Here is a 23,427-nt window from a genome sequence, read left to right as displayed (position 1 = left end):
GTTTTTTTTGACTCCATATGTATCTGTCCAACAACTTTTGAAGCTCTAAAACTTAAGTAATATGAGTTGAAAGTGATGTAACGCCCATATTATTAATCTTTCTATTCTGACGTAAACCTGCTCAAATGTAAGCCGAGATTTGACAATTTAATGTAAAATCTGTCATTTTACTGAAATCTGATGTATTTAAGCACAGAACCTGCAAATAAATAACGTATAACTGTCCAGATTTCTACAGTCTGTACTGTGTTTGCTTGGTAAAGAGGTAAAGTAGTAACACGGTTGGTTCTTGACTATATGTTAAGCTATATTTGCTGAAAAATTTAAAGCTCGTTTTTTTCCTCTATAATTGCTGCTCTTTCTCACTGTATTTTATTGTATTAACGTATTTTATTCTATTTTTATTTATTTCTTTATTGTAATGTATATATTTTTCCAAGCACTAAATGGAGCAGCGCTCCCAGTTTCGTTGTACACCCGTGTACAATGACAATAAAGGATTTCTATTCTATTCTAATAAATATTGCTAATCATGCATAAGGTATGTTTTTTCCAAATTCTGCCTGTCATTTACAGGTAAATAATCGCAAACGTGCAGGAAACTGATTCTAACACACACTTAGTCTTGTTATCAGTCTTGTTTAAAGCCAGATAACAGATGATTTGCTTTTAATCACAACTAAAACTCTGCAAAACAGGAGTCAAGCCTTTTTAAACGTCTTTTTTCTTTTGAGTTCTGTCCCCAAACTGTTTTTTGCTTCTACAAAATGATGGACATCTGACAGTAGAAAATATGAATATGTATATAACTGCGTGAACTTACTCAATCTGTGTTTGTAGAAGAACCAGCAGTACGTTGAGAAGGCAGTAGAAGAAGCACCTTAGCTCATTCCTCATAAAAACACAAAACGTGAACAGCAGCCACATGCAGCTGAAAACGGAGAAAAGCAGAAGATTAGCAGCATCTAGCAATCTTTGGCAAACACTTGGCCCAACTTCTCGATTCCTCTTCCTCCAAACTCGCATCACACACTCAGAGAACTTCAGCGCACACACAAACCTTATATATACGCAACACACATACACCACTTCCTCTTTTCACTTCCCCACCTGAGGCAGGGGGAGGGGAGGCCAAAAAACACATCTGAAACAAGGTTAGAGAAACTGCAGAGACATGAATCCACCAAATATCTGATATCTGTGGAGATTATTTTAGGTGTCCAAGTGGAAGTTCAACACGACTGGTACAACACTAATAAATTAATTCATTGAGACTGCAAAATCCTCTACATTTACTTATTAAAGGCAACCGTTCATATGTTGCGATCTGTTTAACAAAAATCTAATACAACAGTGTCAAACTGGTGTCAAACTTCATTGGTTCTTCAAAATAGTTCAATAAAAAGTACATTATTAAATATTAACCTACTGAATCCCCAAAAATCCACCAGTGGGTACAGACTCTATAAAAAATGAATTCTGCACTCATCTGACTGAGCAGGCATGGCACTTCTCTGGCACTTCTCGGCTGAATTGCAGGCTGTTTTGAAGCAGTCAGATACAGTGGGTACGGAAAGTATTCAGACTCTTTGAAATTTTTCACTCTCTGTGTCATTGCAACCATTTGCCAAAATCAAAGAAGTTCATTTTATTTCTCATTAATGTACACTCAGCACCCCATCTTGACAGAAAAAAACTAAAATGTAGAAATTTTTACAAATTTATTAAAAAAGAAAAACTGAAATATCACATGGTCATAAGTATTCAGACTCTGTGCTCAGTATTGAGTAGAAGCACCCTTTTCAGCTAGTACAGCCATGAGTCTTCTTGGGAATAACGCAACAAGTTTTTCACACCTGGATTTGGGGATCCTCTGCCATTCTTCCTTTCAGATCCTCTCCAGTTCTGTCAGGTTGGATGGTGAACGTTGGTGGACAGCCATTTTGAGGTCTCTCCAGAGATGCTCAATTGGGTTTAGGTCAGGGCTCTGGCTGGGCCAGTCAAGAATGCTCACAAAGTTGTTCTGAAGCCACTCCTTTGTTATTTTAGCTGTGTGCTTAGGGTCATTGTCCTGTTGAAAGGTGAACCTTTGGCCCAGTCTGAGGTCCTGAGCACTCTGGAAGAGGTTTTCCTCCAGGATATCTCTGTACTTGGCCGCATTCATCCTTCCTTCGATTGCAACCAGTCGTCCTGTCCCTGCAGCTGAAAAACACCCCCACAACATGATGCTCCCACCACCATGTTTCACTGTAGGGATTGTATTGGGCAGGTGATGAGCAGTGCCTGGTTTTCTCCACACATACCGCTTAGAATTAACACCAAAAAGTTCAATCTTGGTCTCATCAGACCAGAGAATCTTATTTCTCATAGTCTGGGAGTCCTTCATGTGTTTTTTGGCAAACTCTATGCGGGCTTTCATGTGTCTTGCACTGAGGAGAGGCTTCCGTAGGGCCACTCTGCCATAAAGCCCCGACTGGTGCAGTGCTGCAGTGATAGTTGACTTTGTGGAACTTTCTCCTATCTCCCGACTGCATCTCTGGAGCTCAGCCACAGTGATCTTTGGGTTCTTCTTTACCTCTCTCACCAAGGCTCTTCTCCCATGATTGCTCAGTTTGACTGGACGGCCAGGTCTAGGAAGAGTTGTGGTCGTCTCAAGCTTCTTCCATTTGAGGATTATGGAGGCCACTGTGCCCTTAAGAACCTTGAGTGCTCCAGAAATTCTTTTGTAACCTTGGCCAGATCTGTGCCTTGCCACAATTCTGTCTCTGAGCTCCTTGGGCAGTTCCTTCAACCTCATGATTCTCATCTGCTCTGACATGCACTGAGCTGTAAGGTCTTATATAGACAGGTGTGTGCCTTTCCTAATCAAGTCGAATCAGTTTAATTCAACACAGCTGGACTCCAATAAAGAAGCAGAACCATCTCGAGAAGGATCAGAAGAAATGGATAGCATGTGAGTTAAATATGAATGTCGCTGCAAAGGGTCTGAATACTTATGACCATGTGATATTTCAGTTTTTCTTTTTTAATAAATTTGCAAAAATTTCTACATTTCTGTTTTTTTCTGTCAAGATGGGGTACTGAGTGTACATTAATGAGAAATAAAATGAACTTTTTTGATTTTGGCAAATGGCTGCAATGACACAGAGAGTGAAAAATTTCAAGGGGTCTGAATACTTTCCGTACCCACTGTAGGTAAGCATGGAAATAAATTAAAAGTATAAGTGGTAAAATATATGTAGTATGTAGAATGACCATTGAAATCCTTTCATTTTGTATTTTTTTAATGATTTCTGGTATTATAACTGTCATACTACACAGAAGTAATTTTTGAATTTTCTCTATTTCTAGTCATGGTTATGCTGTTTCCATCGAGGGGCAGGTCTTTATATTGCAGTGAAAAATGAGCCCACAGTGGGAAAAAAAACACCCAGAACCTGCCTGAAGTTGGGTATTATAGTACCGTAACTTATCTTCTTCTCGTTTTAATTGCTTAAAACTGGGCCAAATAGCAACAAGAGTCAAAGACAACATCTTTGTCATTTCACGCTGTCAGAAAACATCCTCTAATCAAATGTCCGAGATCTTATCTGACACACAATGACATATAATTGACTGCACGCTGTACTTCCTGCATGTGTACTGGTATTACAAGATTTTTTTAAAAAGCTCGTAATATAACAAAGAGCGACCTGTTTGGATGCAATTTTAACATTGGCACACCAAAGACTGCAACTGAAATGTTAAAAATGATTGTACGAGACTATAAATGAATTAGAAAGAATTCAGGCACATAAGATAAAACAGTGGATGCTTCTGTTTTAGTTTAAATTAATTTCTTCATTTTGGTTGTTACTGCATCCTGAATGATAAATCTCAGAAAAAGGAAGTCAAAGCCAGTTTCAACATAAAAATATTGAGTTTGGGAGAATAAGCGGATGAATCAGAGGGAATTCAGGCACAGAAGACAAATTGGTATGTGGTGCTGTTGTAGTTTTAATGAATTTCTTCGTCTATTTTGTGTTTTTGTTGTTACTACATCCTGATAAATCTCAGAAACATGAAGCAAGGGCCAGCTTTGATGTCTAAATATTTAGTTCGATATGAATTGGGAATTCAGGCACAGAAGACAAACTGATGTATGCTGCTGTTGTAGTTTTAATTAATTTCTTCACCTATTTAGCATTTTTGTTGCTACTACATCCTGATACATCTCAGAAAAATGAAGCCAAAGTCAGTTTTGACATTTACATATTGAGTTTGGGACAGTTTTCCATCTTCAGCTGCTGCAAGTTTAACAGCCTGTCTACTTGGAATCGATTGAATAGCATCTATTTACAGAATAAGTAAGTAAGGTCAGGACTTTTTAAAAATATTATATTGCAGAGAAAAATCCATCAGTTCCCTCTGAGTAAGCACTTAGTGACAGAGGGGAACAAAACTCCCTCAGAATTAGATTTTTTCCAAAAATGCACCAGAAATCTCCCACGCATTACATTCCAATGAAAAATAAACATCACAGAAAGTCATTTCCTCCTGTGCGACAGATAGAAAATGAAGTGCAGCTTGTATTTAACTGAAAATGAGCTTATCCCAGCGCAGACATAAAGGGGTATCGTAGCTCCGCAGCGGCAGCTTCCTGCTCTCAGTGACTTACTTCCTGCCTCGCGGCTCGCTCGGCGGTGCTCTGCCAACTTCACAACGTTGCCTCTCCTCTCGTCTTTCCAGCAGGCTCAAAAAGACACCTCTGCTCTCTAACGTGTACTCAGCTGTTTTTCTTTACTGGACGGCAGCGGGAGGGAAAACATATCTGAGCTGCTGCTGCTGCTGCTTCAGTTCTCCTCATAAAAAGCCCAGTTAATCCTGCAGAGGCCACAGCTGAATGCATCAAGAAAAGAAAGAAAAACATGCAGCAGGAACTTTAGTTACTCCACATCAGTCACTGCAGGAACCGATAAAATGACTGAGAATGAAACAAACACAAAACAACCCTCCACATCCTCAGAAACAGGTTAAAGAGTAAATGTCTATCTGTCTGATTAACCACTTAGTGCTCAGAATAAAGGAACAAGAGGATAGAAATGTCAAAATCCTCTGACGTTTTTCTGACTCTGCAGCATCTTTACATTATAAAATGTCTTTGACGTCCAGTTCTGTATTTGGAGACAGAACTGAAAGATGTGAAGTAATTCTGGGGCAAAGTGTCCCCGAGTGTCTGTCACTATTTTTTCTTTTTGCTGAAATGCAGTTTTCCTCCTGATGTCTGAGATGTTTTCCCATTACATCAGTCTCTGGTGCCTGCAGCATCAGCAGTTCAGGAGCAGAAACACTGAAGCCCAAGAACAATTTAAGGACATTTAAAGCTGCTGTCCGGAGTTTCCGTTTGTTTTCAATTTATGTATCATTTTTTAACAAAGCTTAAATGTGTTAGTCTAGTTTGATACTATAAAATAAAGTTAGTATAACGCAATATGAAAATTTATTCCTGAGCTCCGCCTTCCTCTCATAGACCCCCATGTTATTCCAAAAAGCGCCGGTCGCTGCCAACCAATCAAGTTCGAGCTTCAGCTTTGTCATGCTGTCAACCAACGGTTACGCGCACAGCAAGCAAGCCCATGCAGAGGTGGGCGAGCTACGCACTACGCAACCACGCGCACATTTGTTTTGCTTGTGGAGGAGAGAGCATCAGGGCTCAGCAACTTCCAGAAAAGTTACCAATCCCACGGCTTGTCAGGCCAAGAGACTGCAGGACGTTCTTTCGCTCGGGGTGCTCGCGTCGCTCCCCAACCATGGCCTCCATAGCCCGCCTGACGGCTTCGTTTAGATGCCCGACCTCTGGAGGAAGATGTTGGGGCGTCTGAGACATACTCTTCGTCAGAGGAGTCATGCAATTCTGAACTCTAGATAGAAATAAATAAACAATGTAACACATATACACGCGTAAATGCACTAAGTTTGATAAACAACGTCATCGAGAGGGATACACGAGTGTAATCACATATTGAAACTTTACTCGTTCGTCCTAGCAGATACATGTTATTTTGGTATTAGGACAAGTTAGACTCAATACAGCATTCTAACGTAATTCCTTTATTATTTACTAAATGTACTAAATGTAGAAGAGTGGAAAACAGCAAAACAGGCAAGATGCTGCAGCACTCCGGGCACTCCTGTCAGGTACTGCACGCGTGCACAAATAAAGGGGCGAAATCAGAGGGAGGGTGGGACCAACAGTGTTTTGGGAGACGCTGCGATTCAAACTCCAGACAGCAGCTTTAATGCTTCTGAGTCACAATTATTACATTATCGTCTGACAGCTATTATTAGACTTGACTGTGATCATTTTGCATTTTAATTGTGATAATCGTTTCTATTCAAATGAGCAAAAACAGCTGGATGAAACCAATTGATGTTTTAATCATTATTTCCACATTGGCTTCCATCTTTTGCTCCTTTTTCTGTTGAGGTTTAAAGGAACAAACTGTTTATCTTGAGATAATATGTGACCCGCTGTATTTTTATGGGTATCAATTAATGTTAACATTGCAAAGTCCAACACTTCGACATCACTGCGGACATATTTTGGTTTTGATATATAAAAATGGAGAGCCCAGTAACTTGGAGGAAGGCAATTTTTCTGATTTGAATCAAAAAGGTGGGGTTCAAGGCCTCTAACACTATACCATCCCTTATCTAAAACTAATAAAAGAATAAAATCCTGCTCAATTATATTTGTTTATATTTGATTACTGTGTAGTATTTAATAACGTGGAATATAACTTTACTACCTCAGATTTATTGCCAGTCTGACTTTTTATTCTTCTATTGTCGTCTTATTTTAGCTGACATTATTTTTACACTATTGTTAAGAATGTATTGTATTCATAGCTTATTGCTGTTCTACTAGATGCTGCAATTATTATGCAATTATTTTCTGAGCAACGTCTGACAAGATTTTCCTTCTGCCTTTAATAAAGTTCGATCTTTTTATCTTAAAATGAACAGAAAAAGACAATTAACGCTCTTAATGCTAAAATCTGTCATCCTGTTTGAGAGATGTATTTTAAAAATCGGCAAAATTGCACCAATTATTAGAGCTAGAAACTTTAAGAACAGAAAGAACAAGAGAAGCACTCAGAGAACGGGGGCACTCTCTGGGCACTCTTTTTTTTCCACAGATTCACCTGCAGCAACGCAAAGCAAAGCTACAGCTTGTCGCAGCCAGACTGTGTCTCGATATATTTCATATTTCCTCTCTGTTACGTTACAGGCACTGTGAAGAAACGTCACCAAGTTCAAGTGATGTTTTCTCATGACAGAAGCTGGAATGTAGATTTAATGTAGATCCAGCTCTTCAATTCATTATCCTACATGACTAATAAAGAGAAACAATCCTCCCTCCATCCTCTACTTTACATCACAGTCACATTAACCTGTTGGATATAGCTAAAATAGAAACCTATGGAAGGTTTAATGAAGGTTTTATTTCATTATTTTACACATTTTTGGATTACCAACCATATATTCTCTAAACTAGCCCTGTTTTAGTGCAATACTTGTTAGTTATGTAGGGCTGATGCTGTATGTTGGTCATAATATTTGGGTGTACTATACATCATCATCATCCAATTCCCTCCAGTGTGATATTTTTGTTATGTGTATTTTTGGCTGTGTTTGACAGTTCTTGTTTCTTTTTAATATGACTTGGAATTTTAAAATGTGCATCTGGACAGTTATAGGCATTTTCCCTTCATAAATGAACACATTTATTATCTGCTTTTTTTTAAAAAAAATTTGGGGATGTTTGCCATCTTACATTGTATTTAAAATGACCAATTCAGTCACAGTCACATTAACCTGCTGGATTTAACTAAAATGAAAACCTATGAAAGGTTGAATGAAGGTTTTATTATATTATTTTATATGTTTTTTTAATTACTAGCCATATTTTCTCAAGAATATTCTCTTAACTAGGCCTGTTTTAGCATGTTAATTGCTAGTTATGTTGGTCCTGATGCTGTAAGCTTGTGCCAACATGACATTTTTTTTGTTTTGTAATATTTCTGACAAGTTAAAGCTGTTTTTATCTGATTTTAAATTCAAAAATGTTTATCTGGACAGTTATAGATGCATATTCCTTCATAAATGTAAGATTTTAACATTTCTTGTATTTGGGCTGATTAATTGTCGGCTATTATTTTGGGATGTTTGCCATGTTATGTTGTTTTGAAAACAACAAACTCCCTTCGTTCATTGTGAACTTTATGGTGTTGTAAGTTGGCCCTAACATAACTTTATGTTTGTTTGTTTTGTCATACTTTCAATCAATTGAAGCTGTTTTTTTTAAATTACTAGCAGTATTTCAAGTATATCCTTTTAGCTAGCCTTGCTTTAGTATTTAATTGCTATTCATGTTGGTCCTGATGCTGTAAGTTTGTCCTAACATAACTTATTTGGTTGTTTTGTAATGTTTTTGATCAACTGAAGCTGTTTTAAATGTTTGCTTTTATAAGTTCAAGTATATTCTTTTTGCTAGCCTTGCTTGCATGCTATTGCTAGTTATGTGGGTTGTAGTGCTAGTCATAAGGCTGTAAGTTGAACATTTTTGTTTCGATTATCACATCAGTATCATTCTCTAACTAAGTCCAATGTTGTACTTCTTTGCTTTGCAATATTTTTTAGCAGTTAAAGAATGTGCATCTGAACAGTTATAGATGTTTTTCCTTCATAAATTTATGATTTTGACATTTCTTTTATCTGAGTTGATAGGCTCTATTTTTGGATTTTTTTTATGTTTGCCATCTTTCATGTAACATGAGATCCCTCCTCCTTCCTACATCCTGAACTGTAAGTCACAGTCACATGAACATTAGTACTTCTCGCCTGCAGGTTGCTCACTCATCTTTGTAATCAAAACCACAAATGACTCACAAACTGCAGGCTGACAAAAAATGTCACTTCGTGTGAAATTAATAGAAAATGCACATGAAAGTTATTGTGTTTTCACAAGATAACATAAACGTACATGCACACAGTTGGCTAAAATGTAAAGTCCAACTACAGGACTAAAACAATCAGACAGAAAACTTTTTAGTTCACAGGAGAAATGCTTATCAAGCACAGCGTTTCCTCACCACATAAATCATCATTGGGGGTATGACTGTTGATGAGTTTGACTGCTTAAAGCGACAACACATGAGGCCCTTGATTATGAGTTCCAGTGTTGAACGTATGGAGTGATGCCACGATCACATGCTCCAAACAGGAAAACCAAGGCCAGCATGACAAAGTGCATTATATTTCTACAAATACCCACACAAACGTTTACAAAGTTTAAACACTGTAGGTCTAAACATATACTACCATTTGTGCAAATCAATCCTTTGAACACCAAAATCCAGGGGTGAGTTGGTAAGGAATTGTAGTATTATAAAAAATGTAAAAATTACACCATTTATCAGAGACAAAAGTTACATATAGAAAAAAATAGAATTTTCAGGGTTTTAATTGCTCCTTAAACTTGTCGTGTGTGATTTGCTGTTAGGTCAGAAAATGTTTATCAAATCCCAGCTTAAAATCAGGACATTTCATTGAAATCACTTTACATGTCTTTCTATTTTTCTAGCAAAAATATGTAAAAATAAATGTAAAAAATAAACAATTATCTACTAGGCTGCGACCAGCTGTCACAGATCACAATCTTGCTGTGTTTACACGAAGCAGAGCCACAATACATAAATAAAAGAAAATATAAGGAGTAAAATATTTATAAAACAGAGAGAATATCTCCCGACATATGCACGCTACTGTTCAAAAGTTTGGGGTCACTTAGAAATGTCTTTATTGTTGAAAGAAAAACAGTTTTTTAAATAAAGATAACATTACATTAATCAGAAATATAGTCTTGACATTGTTAATGTGGTAAATGACTATACTAGCTGGAAACGGCTGATTTTTAATGGAATATCTACATAAAGGTACAGAGGAACATTTCCAGCAACCATCACTCTTGTGTTCTAATGCTACATTGTGTTAGCTAATCATGCTGAAAGGCTAAATGATAATTAGAAAACCTTTGTGCAATTATGTTAGCACATGAATAAAAGTGTGAGTTTTCATGGACAACACGATATTGACTGGGCGACCCCAAACTTTTGAACGGTAGTGTATGTTAGTTAAGTAAAATGTGAGTCAATGTTTTGTTTACATCAAATTATTTGAAGCACTATGAGTTGGAAAACCAGGACTTCCCCTTTAGCCCGGTGAATATATTATAGAACACTTCCAGTTGGCACCACTTTCTGAGAGGTTTTACCATCATACCTTCTCAATTATCGTCCTAATATTGGTCAGCAATGCAAAAAGATGTAATTTCCATCATTTTTCTCTCACAAAATATTCTACTACACTCTACATTTTTAACGCCACTGCTCTTCATTTTATTTATAAACAATCTACTAAGTTGTTGTTCACCAAATGTGGTCTGTCAAATGTATACCGATAATGCGGTTTTGTATGTTCAAGCAAAAGACAAAAAGTAAGTTGTCCAAGAGCTGACAGCTGCTATGAGTAATGTCTTTAGAAGGCTTGATAGCTCTCAACTACATCATGACCATGTGTATGTACTTTTCCAAAAAGACAAATGGAGAAATCAATCCTAATATCTCTGTACAAGGCCAAACAATTACGGTTGTACAAGAATTTAAATACTTAGGAATTACTTTAGACTCACAACTTCATTTCAAACAACAGGTGAGGAAGATTACTACAGGATGAAATTTCCATCCATCCATCCATTCTCTATACACCGCTTTATCCTCACTAGGGTCGCGGGGGGGGGGGCTGGAGCCTATCTCAGCTGACTCGGGCAAAGGCAGGGGACACCCTGAACAGGTCGCCAGTCTGTCGCAGGGCTACATATATAGACAAACAATCACACTCACATTCACACCTACAGGCAATTTAGAGTGATCAGCATATTTTTAGACTGTGGGAGAAAACCCTCGCATGCACAGGGAGAACATGCAAACTCCATGCAGAAAGATCCCAGGCCCAGGGCGGGATTTGCTGCAAGGCGAAAGTGCTAACCACTACTCCACTGTGCAGCCCAGGATGAAATTTAACCTGTCCAATTTTAAATTTATTCAAAATAATTTATCTCTGGAACCAGCTAAACTATAATTCGATGTGATGATTATGCCTAGGGCTGGGCGATAAATCGATTATACCGATTAATTCAACTTTGTACTTAATGTCAATTTGTTTTAATGAAAATCGATTTTCTTATCAACATCCGCCACCAACGCCAGCCTGCTGGGCTCCCGTAGTTCAGAGTGCGTGCCCCGCTCCCCAACATGGCGGCGAGCATTGCAGATCTTACTCTAAAGAAAGGAAACGTATCTTCAGTCATTATTACTCCGCCAAGGAACGGCGGAGTTATGTGACGATCAGCGTACATTTGTCTGTGAATCTGTCTGTCTGTCTGTCTGTCTGTGTGACACATTAATCAAAAACGGACCAACAAATTTGGATGAAATTTCAGGGATGGTCAGAAATGACACAAGGACCAAGTGATTAGATTTTGGCAGTGATGCAGTTTATAATCTGGATCCACGGCTTTGTTCAGAATTTCCCATTGGGAGATATGGCTGCAGACACGGCGTCGCTGTAACCATGAAGTGAACACTGTCAGTTACCCGCTGACGATCACGATCACGATCCTACTACAAACGGACCATTATTTATCAGTTGTAAATCATACAAGGAACAAATGATTAAACTGGGGGGTGTTTCTGAGTCCCATCAATTCCTGCCGCCCACTACATATTTAGGTCACGATGTAGCAAACCCCAGCCAGACATGTTGAGTTCAGCCATTAGCCTTATTGTGAACGCAAATTCACCTTCCTGCCCTTCACTCATTTCTTCACCGTGAGACCTTGTCCTCATTCCAGCTGCTTCTAAGTTTAGACACATCCTTTGCTAGACAGCAACAGCATGGAACCGTTTTCTTTCATGTTTATGTGAATTTTAGGACTTTTCGGCAGCATCTTTGTCATGTCAAGAAATCTCTTCTTAGAGAATCACTTCCTGTGCTGCTGGAATGGTTACAAAATAAAAGCCCGTAGCATTCAAAATGCGCCTTCAAAATAAAAGCCTGGAGGGAACGCTTATTTTAACACTAGCAAAACGAAGGCTTGCCCAAAATCGTTGAACTGATCAGTAGACCTTTAAAAGAGTAATTTACATGTGATTTGGTATAAATACATAACATGCACATGCATAACACATGCCTGTGGTTAGCACAGGGTAATTGTTAATTGAAGATTTTATCCATCAGAAATAGGGGTGTAAGAAAATATTGTTTCGGTGATACATCGCGATATTTCATATCACGATACTGTATCAATATTAAAAAGTATGATATCGATATTTTTAGGTATTTACTCAACTGCAGACACGGCAGAGGTTCATTTCCAATTGAAATTTTAACCTCCAACCGTTAGGTGGCAGCACTTAGGTAGTCAATTGAAGCAAGGACGTGGAACGAGATTCATGAGAGAAACGGCCTCACACATAAACAAACACAGTTCAACATGGCAGAATGCGAGCACATAACACCGGCCCCTGCGGCTGAAGTGTGGACACATTTTGGATTTCTACACAAAGTAGGGTGTGCAGAAATTGAGAAAACCCATGCTGTTTGTAAAATGTGCCGTGCCCGAATAAAGTATTCGGGAAACATGACAAATCTGCGAGCCCACTTAGCGAGACACCATGAGGACCTGCTGCTAGCAAACAATGCTAAGCAAATGAATCCTTCCCAACTAACTCTTGACAAAATGCAGTCGCCAAAGCTTCCACCGACTTCGAGTCTCGCAACGAAGATAACACAGTCATATATTTCACCTGCAAAGACATGCACTCTCTTAGTGTCGTGGAGAATGACGGGTTTCGTCATATGCTAACAACTTTGGAGCCCCGCTACACAATACCTTCTCGACAACACATCACGGACGCCGCTTTGCCGAACTTATATAAACAAGTTAAAGCTACAGTGTTGGATGCTGTCAGTTCAGCGGGGAGAGTCGCTTTGACATGCGACACTTGGACTTCGAGGGCTACTGAATCGTATGTAACCATTACAGCTCATCACGTAACAGACGAGTGGAAACTAGCATCCCATATACTGCAAATACGAGCCATGCATGAGAGTCATACTGGGGAAAACATAGCCACGTTACTCCTTGAGGCTGTGAATGAATGGGGACTGGTAGAAAAAAATCCCATAGTTGTTACAGATAATGCCGCTAACATGGCTGTGGTTGCTAGACTGGCAGAAATGAGTCACATACAATGCTTTGCACATAGTTTGAATCTCGCCTCGCAGAAAGCACTGAAATTGCCAACTGTGGCACGACTACTAGGCAGGATCAGGCGTGTTGTAGCTTTCTTCAGACGCAGCACCATAGTTAGCTACCAACTGAAGATCAAATAGGAACAGTTCCAGCTACCAAAACACAAACTGATCATACGTAGATGTTGTCACAAGGTGGAACAGCTCTTATGACATGACTGAGAGGTTCTTAGAACAGTAACCAGCCATCTGTGCAGCACTACTTTCTACAGAGGTGAGAAAGTCTGAAAAAGAAATATTTACACTGACTGAGGCTGATATAACGTGAGCAGAGGAAGTGCTAAAAGCACTTAAGCCCATGAAGGATGCCACCTTGGTGATGTCAGAGGAAAGCATGCCAACACTGTCCAAGCTTATCATGGGCACAGAGGAAAGCCCACATGACAAGACAGTGAAAGACATTAAAACTGCTATAGCAGAAGATATAGCAAAGAGATATTCCAGTGACAGGGAGATGCTGTCCATGGCATCAGCTGTCGATCCCAGATTCAAGTAGCTACCCTTTCTCTCTCAAGCACAGAGCAGTGAAACCTACTTCAGACTGACCGATGCTGTGGCGGCTGCAATAAAAAAGCAGCAGAATGTAAGTAGATATTTAACTAAATATAATGATGTCATTTAGTTTTAATAATTGTACTTGGATATGCATGCTGAATGCAGATGTACAATAGGATGAAGTTTTGACTGCTGAAAAATTAATTGTAGTTTGATGTTTTTCAGCAGAAAGAGGAGGAGAAACTAGATGAAGTTGATCACCTACCTAACAACGAGAAGGATGACCATGCTCCCACCCTCCAGCCCCCACCCACTAAGAGGCCAAAGTGCTCGTCTGCTCTGGCTGACTTGCTTGGAGATGCATTTAGCTGTACCAAAGACACCACTTCCTCAAAATCTGCACATCTTGATGCAGCTGAGGTTAAGAGATATAGAGATGAAACCCCTTTGCCTCTGTCAGGGGATCCTCTCAGCTGGTGGAGGGACAATGAACAAGAGTACCCTCAATTATCCAAACTGGCCAGGTGTTACCTGTGCATCCCTGGCACAAGCGTCTCTGCAGAGAGAGTTTTCTCCAGTGCAGGAGACATTGTTACTTCACAAAGAAGTAAGAAAGCTGGCCATGTGGATCAGCTTGTGTTCCTCCACAAAAACCTCAATATTACAAAATGAGGAATATCATATAGAAATGTTTGAGGTTGTGCCTTTCTTGAATCTGGAATTCTCTTTTTTCTTTTTTTTTTAGATATTTTGGGGGAATCCTGCAAGCTCTTTTATTTATATATGGGTATTTTGCTCTTTTCATTAATGTATGTTTTTTTTTCCCCCTGTTGTTTGTATACTACAAAAGTAGTACTGTGATATTGCAGGGGTTTTTTTCAACTTGATAACACTATTTTGTTAAATAATGGTTATTTCAAGCATCCCAAAAGCACTTAACAGCGTTACTGCGAAGGGATAAAACTAATTAATGTGAGAAAAAAATCAGAACATGGTGAGTTCACGACATTTTTCGAAGTTTTTGACAAAGTTTTAAATATGACAAACATTTGTTTTGCTATTTGTTAGTTCAACTGAGCAATAAAAACAAGGTAGGTATTTGAAGTGAAAGCGTGTACAATATTTGGGTTGTGTTTAATTGTAACTTCAGTGTGTTTTTGCATTATATTCCAGTGTATTGGGAGATGGCTTTAAAGTGGCACCTTAGCTAACCTTGTGAAGTTGCCAACACTGACACAGAATTCTTTATGTGTGTCACTGCAGGTTTCTGTGTGTGTTCTGTAGAGTCTTATTAAGGTGAGGCAGTACTGTAGCATCTGATTATTCTTCTGTCACTGACATGAAAAGATTTGGTATAGCCTTACTTTTGCTGATGTTAGTTACTTTGTTCCACAAAAATACTGTTCTGATGTTGGATAAGTCAGGGACTGTATACTCTGCATTTTTTCACAGTTAATGGAATGTGAACATTTGAGCAGGATCTTAAACTGTAATGTCTGTAAGACATAATTTTATTTATTTATTTGTTTTTTTATGTTTTATGTTAAAACATTAATCATCCAAATGCTGCACTTTAAGTTTTTACAGAGGAAAGTTTTGTGATACAGCATTAGATACTGTTCTAATCAAATAAAAATGTGTTTAGTAATTGCATATTGCTGCTGTAATTCAGTTTTTCCAGGAAATAATCTTTAACTACAAGAAAAATATCGCCTTGTTAACAGTATTGTGATATATCGTATCGTGAGCTTAATATCGTGATATGTATCGTATCGCCAGATTCTTGCCAATACACACCCCTAATCAGAAATGATACATCAACTAAGCATCCTTGGCGGAGTACTGCGCTCTCTGAGTGCTTTTCTTGTTTGGAATTGGTTCAGATTACGTGGCATCACTTGTTTTGAACAATTTCTTTGTCATCTGCAAATTGATTTTAGGTAGGGGGTTAAAAAACTGAACAAATCGTGAATCAGGATTTTTTTTGTGAAAATAATCAGAGATCTTTTTATAGGCCATAATCGCCCAGCCCTAATTATGCCCCACATGTTGTACTGTATTACAAGTTGGGCAATGGCCTGTAAAACAACCATAAAACCTATTGTAACAGTTTACAAACAAGCCTAAAGGTTCTACATAAAAAAACATAAATATATCATTATTGTTGTATTCTTAAGAATTCAAGTGATTAAACCTGGATAACATTGTAAAATACAATGATTCTTTTTTGCTTTACAAAACTTTTCATGGTCAAGCTCCCCCTCCTTTACAACAATTTGTAAAGAAAAATTCCAGATCAACCAGAGCAGGGTCTAGAGATAATTGCATTGTACCTTTTAGGAAAAGTGCTCTTGGGCAGTCAATTTTCTCTTTTCGTGCATCACAAACCTGGAATACTATACCAAGTGCCATTCCTGAACACCGACATCCTAACTTATTTACTAAACATATCAAAGCATTGCTATTAGAAAATCAAATCTGCGATCATAACACTGTGTAAATTTGTCCCCCCGATGGGGCTTGCTCATGAGGACTCTGTGTAATTTGTTTTAAATGTGTAGACCTGGCTTTTGTGCAATATAGTCATGTGTAATAGTGTTTAAGGATCATGAGAAATAGTGATAATGGGATAGGTGCAATAGTGTTAGAAGGTACATGTATATGTAATGTAGACAGGGATATGTGCAATAGTGATTAAGAGAAACGTGCAATATTATCATGTACAATAGTGACAATAGGAAATGTGCAATACAATTGTATGTAATGTGTCAGATGGATGTATGTAGTGGACTCTTACGTTATAGTGACAGAGGGATAAGTGTAGTATAGCTATGTGCAATAATGATAGAGGGATATAATAATAATAATGGATTAGATTTATATAGCGCTTTTTTGGGCAATCAAAGCGCTTCATAATGGATCCATTATTCATTCACTCACACATTCTCACTCTGGTGGTGGTAAGCTACATTTGTAGCCACAGCTGCCCTGGGGCAGACTGACGGAAGCGTGGCTGCCAATCCGTGGGTACGGCCCCTCCGACCACCAACATTCACATACATACATACACCAGTGTGAGAGCAGCACTGGAGGCAAGGCGAGTAAAGTGTCTTGCCCAAGGACACAACAGCACATGACTAGGCGAGAGCGGGAATCGAACCAACGACCCTTCGATCATTGGACGACCTACTCTCCCACCTCATCCATAGCCAACCCAATAACAACTGTGCAATAACAACAAAGAGATATTTGCAATATAATCATGTGTAAATGTTAATTAATTACTGCTTGGTAGCTGCCTTGGTCCACCAGTTTTTGTCTGCTATGTGCACTACATGTTATCGCTTGTTGTTTGTTTTTCTTTTTTGCATGTCTTTGATTCCTTTATCTTTGATCTGTCAATGGGACTCAAGATGGAAATTAGCCGTAAGGCTACAATCTCTGGTATTTATGTGGAAATGCACATTAATCCGAACTGTCCCATTTTAAAAACTAAATAAACAAACAGCGCTCCTATTGGTGCCTATCAGAAACATTGGGGCTAACTGATTATGAGAAAATTCTTGTGCAATTATGTTAGCCATGAATAAAAGTGTGAGCTTTCATGGAAAACATGAAATTGTCTGGGTGTCCCCAAATTTTTGAACAATAGTGTAAATTCATTATTTCTGCAATACTGTGGGGAAACATGCAGCCAAAAGGTTTTAAAAAATACTCTTTCTTTAGCTGTAAGGTCCTCTCACACTACATTTCTCATTCATCACCATGACAGTGATTTTTCCAACATTCTTTGGGAAAAATGGAACTTTATGTATTTTTAACCCTCCAAATTCCAAGAAGTTTCAGTTCCTTTTTTGCTTCCGTCACTTTTTTACTCACTGTAATTTCAATGTTCACTGTAAAATAAAGTCCTGTACCACTATGGAAACAGAATAACCATGACTAGAAGTAGAGAAAAACAAAAAATGTCTTGTGTGCTGTATGACACAGCTACAATGCGATAAGTCACAAAAAAAAGACAAAACGAAAATTAAATCACTTACATTTTTTTGTTCACAAAAATTTAAAAAAAACTGAAATCAACATCAACAAAATTTTGCTAAGTTCCAACAGGTGTTATTAATACTGAAAAATAAAATGGTGGGTCCACATAGTATATATATATATATATACACACGTGGACAAAATTGTTGGTACCCCTCAGTTAAAGAAGGAAAAACCCACAATTCTCACTGAAATCACTTGAAACTCACAAAAGTAACAATAAATAAAAATTTATTGAAAATTAAATAATCAAAATCAGCCATCACTTTTGAATTGTTGATTAACATAATTATTTAAAAAAACAAACTAATGAAATAGGGCTGGACAAAAATGATGGTACCCATAACTTAATATTTTGTTGCACAACCTTTTGAGGCAATCACTGCAATTAAACGATTTCTGTATTTGTCAATGAGCGTTCTGCAGCTGTCAACAGGTATTTTGGCCCACTCCTCATGAGCAAACAGCTCCAGTTGTCTCAGGTTTGATGGGTGTCTTCTCCAAATGGCATGTTTCAGCTCCTTCCACATATGTTCAATGGGATTCAGATCTGGGCTCATAGAAGGCCACTTTAGAATAGTCCAACGCTTTTCTCTCAGCCATTCTTGGGTGTTTTTGGCTGTGTGTTTTGGATCGTTGTCCTGTTGGAAGACCCATGACCTGCGACTGAGACCAAGCTTTCTGACACTAGGCAGCACATTTCTCTCCAGAATGCCTTGATAGTCTTCAGATTTCATCGTACCTTGCACACTTTCAAGACACCCTGTGCCAGATGCAGCAAAGCAGCCCCAAAACATTACGGAGCCTCCTCCATGTTTCACCGTAGGGACAGTGTTCTTTTCTTCGTATGCTTGGTTTTTGAGTCTATGAACATAGAGTTGATGTGCCTTACCAAAAAGCTCCAGTTTGGTCTCATCTGTCCAAAGGACATTCTCCCAGAAGCTTTGTGGCTTGTCAACATGCATTTTTGCAAATTCCAGTCTGGCTTTTTTAGGAGTTTTTTTCAGCAGTGGTGTCCTCCTTGGTCGTCTCCCATGAAGTCCACTTTGGCTCAAACAACGACGAATGGTGCGATCTGACACTGATGTACCTTGGCCTTGGAGTTCACCTTTAATTTCTTTGGAGGTTGCTCTGGGCTCTTTGGATACAATTCCAACGATCCGTCTCTTCAATTTGTCATCAATTTTCCTCTTGCGGCCACGTCCAGGGAGGTTGGCTACTGTCCCATGGGTCTTGAACTTCTGAATAATATGAGCCACTGTTGTCACAGGAACTTCAAGCTGTTTAGAGATGGTCTTATAGCCTTTACCTTTAAGATGTTTGTCTATAATTTTTTTTCGGATGTTCTGGGACAATTCTCTCCTTCGCTTTCTGTTGTCCATGTTCAGTGTGGTACACACCTTTTCACCAAACAGCAGGGTGACTACTTGTCTCCCTTTAAATAGGCAGACTGACTGATTATGAGTTTGGAAACACCTGTGATGTCAATTAAATGACACACCTGAGTTAATCATGTCACTCTGGTCAAATAGTTTTCAATCTTTTATAGAGGTACCATCATTTTTGTCCAGGCCTGTTTCATTAGTTTGTTTTTTTAAATAATTATGTTAATCAACAATTCAAAAGTAATGGCTGTTTTTGATTATTTAATTTTCAATAAATTTTTATTTATTGTTACTTTTGTGAGTTTCAAGTGATTTCAGTGAGAATTGTGGGTTTTTCCTTCTTTAACTGAGGGGTACCAACAATTTTGTCCACGTGTGTATATATATATATATATATATATATATATATATATATATAGCTAATTATCATTTTATTTGTCTTCATGTGTGCCTCCTATCTGTTTTGTTTTCTAAACACTGCCTGCGGTTCAAGCAAAAACTCTCAGAATTTTGGTCATGCGACTATTTATCACATCTGAGTCACTAATGGCTTCAGTGTTTTTTACAGAATCTGGTGACAGCAAATGTTTATTTTTTTCACAAATTCTACAACAAAACATGTAGAATAAAATGTTTTTTTATCTTAAATAAAGTACGACAAACTTGATATTACAGGCACAGACAAAACAATGTCACGTCACGTAGTGCAGCTTTTCCTAAGCTTAGAAGAAAACCACTTTTTTCTACATGTTTCATACATGCTTGCAAGGACCAGACTCTGTAAAAAATTTATTATAGAATGCAGAATATGTAAAAAAAAAATCTGCATTATGTGATGTGAAACTATGTTGTCTGCTAACCCTCTCCAGCCCCAAAACCACCTAATGGGTTTAAAAGTCAGATTATATTTTAAAAATTGTGAAAAATACACAATTTACCAGAGCCCAAAACTACAAAAGCAAAAAAAAAATCATCAAAGTTTCAACTTTCTGATGGAACTGAAACCAATAATGTGCGATGTGGATTTCTGTTGGGAAAATGTCCATAACTATGATTAGTTAGGCATAATTTTCCCAACAGAAATCCACATGATTAGATTCAGGACAGTAAGAAAGTTGAAAATTCAATGATTGTCTCTGTTTTTGCAGTTTCTTTCTCTGATAAAAAGGCTTTTATTTTTGCAATTTTTGAAAGATAATGCAAATCACTGGAACCAAAACACCAAAGAGTACACCGGTTTTACAAGTCTGGGAGAATTTCAACGGTGATTTTTTTAAACTGTGCAGATTTTTTGTCTCCATGATAGCACAGCAGCACAAACACCTCAAGACAAAACATATAGGAGGCTGTTTACATCTGTTTACTTCTCTCTTGCTCTCTGTGCTCACATGTACTGTATTTTAATAGAATTGAATTCCTAATAAGGCTGTTTCTAGTCACATATTTTTCTGTTTATGTTGTCAGACAACATAACCAATATGAAATAGTGACTGAAATGTGTCTCATTAAGACTACATTTTACCCTTCCAAGCTGCAGCTCTGCGATAATGTCCAACAAACTCACCAAAAACATCATTTAAAAACGATGACAGTGCTGTAAATCGGCACAGCTACAACCAAATTCAGAGAATAATTACATATTAAAGAGAAAATTAGGTACTTTAGCTGCTCTGTGTTTGTGAAAAATCCACCATAAGGCAAGGCAAGTTGCATAACAGCTGCAATAAACAATTAATACACAGGTTTTTATCTCTGTAAAAGGTTTAATAGGAACTTTTTTTTCTTATGGAGTTGGTCTCTTGACTTAAATAATGAGCCATCTTTATCCTGTATATTTATCATGTTTCATGAAGAGCTTTCTACTACTTTCTTATAGTTTTCTACAATTTCGCACTTTAACTTACATTTTTGTGGACATTTCATGTGGTGCTGCATTATACAATGACATACAGTGTGTTAAATGGCTATTTTGCTTTTTTGGAGGTAAAATTAATCATTCAGATTAATTGACCAATTGGTAGTCAATAGATTAATCAAAAGAAATATAGTAGTTACTGGTAGCTCCAATTCAGCTGCAATGACATTGGCAGGGAGATGCTTCTTCAGATAAACTGGATTCAAGTTGGATTGTCGCTTTTCAAAATAAAATGCTTGTTTCCTGCTGCTGAGAGTGCAAGAAGTGGGTTCATTTATCCTTAATGTCACATGTAAAAGATGCACTACCATTTTTATTTTGGCCTATTTACTGTGTTTTATTTGTATCTAACTGCTGTAACGTGAATTTCTCCAATGACAGATCAATGAAGTTTATCTTCTCTTATCATAAACATCAAGGCTGCACATCTAATTAGCGACTACTAATTTTAGTTTTACATAATGAGAATTTGCATGTGTGATATTTATTTCCCTGCAGCCCCCTAAATTAGAGCGAGCTACGTGACTTTCGATCTCCCACATCACATCACACCACCAAAAGCAGAACCACAGAAAACAAGTGAAACGGGCAGTTACACAATGATAATAATAAGAAAGCCCCTGCAGCTGCAAAGAGAGGGAACGATTAAATCGATTTTAAACTGCTGAAGTAAATCAGAACAGAAAGAAACATGAGTTAAAACATCTGCTGGACTTTTTATTCTTCTCTGTTCTCCATCAGATTAATGTCACAGCAACACTCTGGATTCCGGCATTCAAAGCAAGCAGCGCCATAAACTAAATGTTTACTAAACAGTCAGTGTGTGTCTGTATGAGTCTATGCAGAGTGACTGTTTACAGCCAAATGGTATTCAGTCAAATTGTGCACAAACACAAACATACACACACTGCACATACATTCCTCTATACCACCTCAATATTCACTCTATGTTATTTATATTGTATTCTTGTAAAAAGAGACTGTTTGCACGACCTTTAAGATTTTTGAGACGTTTATCTTGCACCTTCTTGTTTGCACTGAAAAGAAGCTCCCCAATCTCGTTGTACACTGTATAATGACAATAAAGCACATTCTATTCTTTTCTTCCTCCTGCATTTCTTCTTCATGCACAAAGCAACTGCACAAAAAATTAAATATATGAAAACACTACTCTCTATTTCTGCAGCTTTTCCTCAGTAACACAACTGTTATGTTCATCCACTGTACGTGAGTCGAAAACACAGCAGCTCTAAATAGCAAGCCTCACACTGACCATTATTAGTGGTGGGAGGAGGACTAACTCTGGCCGGCTGTCACATCTACAGCCACACAACATTTTTAACCGACTAAAACATTCTTTACATGCTCAAAATACGCATTTTATCCCATTCCCTTGCTGGGTTCGGTCCCAGCTGCTTTCTGGAAGATGACAGCTTCTTTTTGCTTGTAAACCAAACCCGGGTCTCTCGGTTTCCGCTTGAGTTCAGCTGCTTTTCACTCACACAAAAACGGTAAATAAACTTAAACCGGACTTCACTAACTTGTTTGCTTCACTTACCTGTCGAAGTGTGAACGGCTGTACACAGATAATAATCTCCCATCGACCGTCGGTTCACTGCGGTTGGTGTTGAGCAGCGATGTGCAGCCAATCCTGAAGTGAGCAGACTGCAGGCGGCTAACAAGCAGCTAAACTGGCCTCACCCAGAGCTGTGCAGAGGACGGGTCGAGTCAAGTCTCTGCTATAACGCACTGTATGACCAGGAAGGTTGATGCTAGTTTCAGGGAGAAAAGTGTTCACTACTAAGCACACTGACTCCAAAGAAAACTTGATTTAGCTTAATCAGAGCATAAACCTCACTGAAAAGCATTATTTAATATAAAATAAGGATGGCTTAAAAATAGTTTAGTTTGTTAGCTACTGTGAGAATAGAATAGAAAATCCTTGATTAGTCCCACATATTGCAGTAAATGCTAACAATCAAAAAGCTAACCTGCCTTGTTTCATAAGTGTCTAGGTAACTCTAGCTGTCTAGATCTAACAGATTAAAATCTACCTTAACTATAGACCTTTTCGCAGTGACGTCAGAGTCTGGGACACGTGACCATACTTTCCTTAGCAACGCACGCCGCCATTTTAAGAGAGGGCAACAAAGTCATTAGCAACCGTGATTT

At 38.1% G+C, this 23,427-nt stretch overlaps 1 protein-coding gene across 3 annotated transcripts in view; it reads right to left on the bottom strand.

Moving 5' to 3' along the window:
• The window catches only part of wipf1b (WAS/WASL interacting protein family, member 1b), a 70,924-nt gene extending 47,978 nt beyond the window's left edge, over positions 1-22,946 (bottom strand). The window contains exons 1-3 of one of the 3 annotated variants that reach the window (XM_051959646.1): positions 22,814-22,939; positions 4,658-4,878; positions 824-931 (exon numbers count right to left, since the gene is read on the bottom strand). The gene's annotated coding sequence lies outside the window, so the exon portion shown is untranslated. Of the gene's footprint in view, positions 1-823; positions 932-4,657; positions 4,879-22,813 lie in introns of all 3 variants that reach the window. The other 2 variants (XM_051959645.1, XM_022219433.2) reach the window with 2 other exon arrangements.
• Positions 22,947-23,427: the final 481 nt, after the last annotated feature.

Source organism: Acanthochromis polyacanthus, chromosome 15 (assembly GCF_021347895.1).
Source record: "Acanthochromis polyacanthus isolate Apoly-LR-REF ecotype Palm Island chromosome 15, KAUST_Apoly_ChrSc, whole genome shotgun sequence".
Lineage (NCBI taxonomy): Eukaryota > Metazoa > Chordata > Actinopteri > Pomacentridae > Acanthochromis > Acanthochromis polyacanthus.
This window is presented reverse-complemented; position numbering and strand designations above follow the sequence as displayed.